Raw genomic sequence first — 6,164 nt, forward strand, 5'->3', positions numbered from 1 at the left:
CAGATAATCAAGGTCTTTAGGTTTGCTTGAAACTTCAGGTTAGTGTGAGGGGACAAGTCTGAGCTAAACACTGTCCTCCAGGAACAGGATTGGACACCCCTGGTCTAGGTACACAACTATCATATAAATGATCCACTTGAAGTATCTTGTGCTTGTTCACAAGGATGTATCCTCTGTAATTTTATGATTTAGAATGGTGCTTACAAGCCTTTTTTTGCTGCTATATTTCTGCCCTTTATACACCCATTTGCTGAGCCAGGACTTCATGGTGTTCTACTACCAGACACTTTATGCAGAGGACCACAAGGTGATGAGTACAAGATTTGGGACAGAGCACCTTAACTCCTGGAATGCCCAGCTAATCACATCATTTGACATTTTTTTGAAAAAAATTTTTGAAAACTTTTGTGTGTGATTTCCATCTCATGGTTTATGTGTGGTTTGTATTGGTGTGATTTTCTGAAGTTGAGACCCTTAGATGGTGGTTTTGATGTGTGCAAATTGGGCATTTTGGTTTTATTGAGTGTTTTGGAATTGGTGATGCTTCTGTTCACACACACAAACACACACAAACAAACAAACAGAATTTCAGGCTCCAACCATCCATATCAGCTACGTTTCTCATGCCTTTGCACAGGTATTGACCCACACTGAGACACAGACAGAGATTGAAAGCTCTAGATAGAGAAAATGTGGAGATACAGCAACAAAGAAAGAGAGAGAGAGAGAGAGAGAGAGAGAGAGATAGGCTGAGAATGAAGAGAAGGAGAGAAAAAGGAGAGAAAAGACAGAAGGCAGCTCTTAGCTGTTCACTTGTACTTAAGAAGTGCATTTACTTTCCATTGATTTCCAATGGTTTAGTCAATTTCCTGTCACTTTTCATTGCAAGTACATGGGATCTCAGTTTAGCGGCTTACAGGAAAACAGAGAAAGTCCAGAGGGGAAAGTAGGAGGGTTTGAGTCGACAAACTGTCTGGCCCAGGATCATTCCTCATTCCTCTCAAGCATGTAGCCACTGTATAGATATACAATATGTCCCGTTGACATTTTTATGTGGCATTCAAACTGAAATCAAGCTATTTAAAGTATTTAAATTCTCATTGATATAACTGCCATCACCAATTCTTCAGTAAATTGAAATTCCATGATGGTTGGTTAGTGGATGTGATTGATCTGGGTCCCACAGAATACGGTATAGGAATGGCAGAATGTAGATTTTGCTGAAATGCAAATCAATTTTATTTTATTTTTTTTTTATTTTTTACCAGTTTTGCATATTTATTCCCTGGTAGGTAGAGTCGAGAACATTTAGCTGATAAAACATGTTTACAAGTCGTGGTACATCCTGGTAACTGGCATCAATATAGATTTCTCTATAGATATTTCTCTATAGTCATGGCCTATTAACCTTTATTAGGTTAAAATGCACATCGAACAAGACAAACCGGTTGATATGGAAAATACATAATTTAATAATCCTTAATCCCCAAAGGTATACATTTTAAATTTATAAGAAAATAAATTATACACAATATTATATTAAAATAAATATTTATTGAAATGTTGCATGGTTGTTGAGATAATCTATGTGCATCTTGCATGCTGGATCCTCATTTCTGTTTCATTCATAAAAACAAGATAATAATAATAATAATAATAATATTCCTAACAAATGAAAATAAAGTGTCATTTGAAGAAACGAATGGTATAAAATACTGTATTATTTTATTATTATTAAGCAAAATTGTACAAAGGATGTCCAAACTTGTTTCATCTGTGCAAAGCCTTTTGGAGGTATAACTGTAATGATGATGTGTCCATGTTACATGCTTTGTTACAATGATTGTTACAATGAGATTACATTTTAAGGCATGGCAACCTAACATTAATTCAGTAAAGACATTTAATATAAAATCTAATAATTTGGGGTAATATATATATATATATATATATATATATATATATATATATATATATATATATATATATATATATATATATATATATATATATATATATATATATATTTTTTTTTTTTTTTTTTATTTTTTTTTTTTTTTATTCTTTTTATATCTTTCATTGTTTTTTTTCACTGTGTGTTTGTGTATGTCTGCTGTTGTACCACTGAATATATATATATATATATATATATATATATATATATATATATATATATATATATATATATATATATATTTTTTTTTTTTTTTTTTTTTCTCAGGTATATTTTAAGCTCTGTTAAGCTAAGTCTTCTTGTATTATAGCTGATCCAGACATGGTAATAATAACCATGACCTTGTGAATCTTTGTCTTTTATTATTATTATTATTATTATTATTATTATTATTATCATTATTATTATTATTTTATTCACCTATTTCTGTCCACGTGCAGTGCAGATATCTTGTATGTTTGCTTCTCTGGTGCTGTTGCCAGTGCACTACATTCCTTCCTGTCTTCTCTTGGAAAATAATCTGCTCGCATTGAACATTAATCCTCACTTATTTTCTCTCTGTGCTGGACCCTTTATTACTTGCAGGTGAGAAAAGCCCTGTCTCGCTCACAGGCAAACTTGTGTTTGAGAGGGTATGAGGGGGGAGAAATAGCCTTTGTTTGACATTGTGGTAGTTTTAGAAAGAAACAGTCAAACTTTGTTCTCTAAAGATATAAAAAGAGGAAAAGGGGGAAAATGTATTAAAAAATATTTGAAACAGTCCAGGACGAGACAGAAATGTTCTCAGGGTTACATCTTGAGCCAAATTATTTATATATATATATATATATATATATATATATATATATATATATATATATAGGAAGAAAAACTAGTTTATCAATACAAAAAGTTGGTGACAGAATAAGGCAGAAAGCCAGAATGTTTGTGCACTGTCTCCTGAGCAGTATCACATTCTGTCTTCTACTCTGTGAGTTTCATCACTGGTCTGTGATCACTCCCCCAACACTTCTGTTTTTACAGCCATTTCAACACCATCTTGACTGCCCATAATTCAATTTAATTTCTCCCCTAATTCACCCCGTAGAGTGCAGAATTTCAGAATGAAAATGTAGCTTTTTCTCACTAGTGATTTAAACAAGCAATAAGGTATAAGAGGCCGCTCTATAATGTGAATATATGTAAAGTTCACAACCTATCTATGGTGAAAAAATATATAATTAAAATTACATATACTTTTACGGTAAAAGAAAGTTTTTGAATGTAAAATATATGAATGACCATGTCATTCATTATATAGTAATTTCATATTACACAGAACAATACACGTTTTACAGTAAAGCGCGGCAAAACAAAAGGATAATAAATACAAAAAAATTGTGTTTTTAAAAGTTTACAATTCATGCTTGAAGATGCTTTATAAAAATCTTGGAGTAGCAAAAAAAAAAAAAAAAAAAAAAAATATATATATATATATATATATTTATATATATAGACTGCAAACGCGTCCTGTGTGAAAGCACAATGAGTCCATGCTGCTTCAGCATCACATACGTAACGCACTCGGACTGCATACGCACTGCAGACAGATTATATGTGAAACAGGCTTTAACTGGGCTAAGGAGAAGAAGAACAGGACTGATGCCCAGTAATCCAAAGTCCTCTTTATAGATGAGATAGAGTCTGGAGGAAGGGTGGAGAAGCTCATAGCCCAAGCTGCTTGAAGTCCAGTGTTAAGTCTCCACAGTCTGTGATGATTTGGGGTGCAATGTCATCTGCTGGTGTTGATCCATTGTACACCCGTTTACCAAGAAATTTTGGAGCACTTCATGCTTTCTTCTGCTGACGGCTTTTTGAAGATGCCTATTTCATTTTCCAGCAGGATTTGGTACCTGCCCACACTGCCAACTGCACCAAAAGTTGGTTAAACACCATGGTGTTGGTGTGGTTGACAGGTCAGCAAACTCACCAGACCTGAACCTCAAAGAAAATCTATGGGCTATTGTCAAGAGAAAAAATGAGAAACAAGAGATCAAAAAAATGCAGATGAGCTGAATGCCACTGTCAAAGGAACCTGGGCTTTCATACCACCTCAGCAGTGCCACAAACTGTTCACCTCCATGCCACGCTGAATTGAGAATCATTTAACCAGTGTTACCCAGTACAGCTACTAGCCTACACCATGTTACAGCACAGTAGCGCTACTGCAAACAGGAGCAGGTAGCCTATACTGAAAGTATACATTCATAGAGTGGAATATTGAGTGGAGTGTTAAACCACGAAGAGACAAGGAGAACACATGCGCGCTAAACACTTCAGGATGGGGCGCTGTGTTTTATTATTATTATTATTATTATTAATAAAGGTAGCCTATATTTTCTGCTCACATTTTTGGCAGATTATTTTTGGATGTCAGAAATCTGGCGCATCACTATTTACATCCCTTCCTTGTTTATAAATCTGTAGTCCATAGTCCATACATCCGATTTAAATGCAGACGGGGCTGTCCTGCGAACAATCCGCGATGCTGCTACCTTTATTTTACTTACTGCTTGCTGAAGGTGACCCAGCTGACCTCACCAGAAAAAAACCCCCAAAACTATTTCATAATAAAAAAAACAATTATTATTATTATACCAAATAGTATACAAAAAAATGTATACTTGGCACATGTGTATCGATACAGTATTGCTGCGGAAATTATTGCGATACTATACTGTATGTATTTTTCCCCCCACCCCTGCTTTTTAGGCCCTTGTGGTGTAGTTACAGCATTCACCAGCAGGGGCCAACTAGACCATACTAACCAGCTAAACCTTGATTCCTTGATTTTCACAATACATCACAGCCTGTGAATTTTTGCTTGTATAAAATAGTTACATAAAAATATTAAGATATTTGCCAATCTGTGTGTGCTGTTCAGCGATATGGTGAATGTTTCATGTCTCAACGGTTACAATATAGTGAATTTGAGCACAGCAAGACTTCTGTAATGACCAGTTGGAATACAAGACTAGGCGCGATGTAATAAACTATGTGAAACAATCTCATTCCCTCACATTGTGTCTAGGTCACAGTGACAGTTAGATCATGTTCTGCTGTGTGTGAGTTACTGCGGTGTGAAGTATTCTGATTGCTGTTAATCTGTTTGCTTGTTCAACCATATCTCCATTTAAATGAGAGCAATAGCTATTCAGCAATAAAGACACCAGAGTGAAGCTCAAGAGGACAGCCAGCAGCTTGCAAATTATACAACACTAGAATAAAACACTTCTGAACGAGGACTACTTCATTTCGAATCTCATTCAAGTTTGGAATATGACCTTTTCTACCAAAGCAATAATATCTTATTTCTATTGTCTAAATTAGGGACAGTTTCAGTTTATGCACTAACTATAGTGTTATTAATTAATAAAATATTATTATAATCCAATTATAATACTGTATATATGCAATTAACCCTTTCACTTGACTCGTAATTAAATTTCTTAAGGAATTTACTACCATCTGACCACAGAGATCTATAATATCGGGATAACTCAATGACAGCTTTTTTCATCAGGTTGCCAGGGCTGTAAATGTTGGCATATTATGCAAGCTGATTAAAATGATAGGATTTTAAATAATAATTACTAGCATTAGTTTGAACAAAGACCAATAGATATATACATTTATTTTTTATATTCATTTTTATATCTTTATATCTTATTCTCATTTGTATGACAGTAAAAATAACCATAGTAATTTTTTAAATTAATTGATCAAATTCAGAATTTTCATTATTGTTATTATTGTTATTATTATTATTATTATTATTATTATTATTATTATTATTATTATTATTATATAATAAAGAATATAAAGGTCAATTGTTTTAATTAACAATAACAATGACAACAACAACAATGACGACAACAACAACAATAATAATTTTTTATTATTAATATTGCTACTTCAGTAACAATAACCATAATAATTGATCTAATTCAGAATCTTGATGATGATGATGATGATGGTTGTTGTTGTTGCTCCTGCCATTGTTGTACTAAAGTAGCAATAACCATAGTAATTAAAATAATCAATCTTCAGATTCTTTATAACAACAACAACAACAATAATAACTATTATTATGACTACAGTAATAATAACCAAGCCATCTATTTGGGTGAAAACTATAGTTACAGTGGTAAATATCTGTAAGACTAGACAT

This window comes from Carassius gibelio, chromosome B7, assembly GCF_023724105.1.
Source record: "Carassius gibelio isolate Cgi1373 ecotype wild population from Czech Republic chromosome B7, carGib1.2-hapl.c, whole genome shotgun sequence".
NCBI lineage: Eukaryota > Metazoa > Chordata > Actinopteri > Cypriniformes > Cyprinidae > Carassius > Carassius gibelio.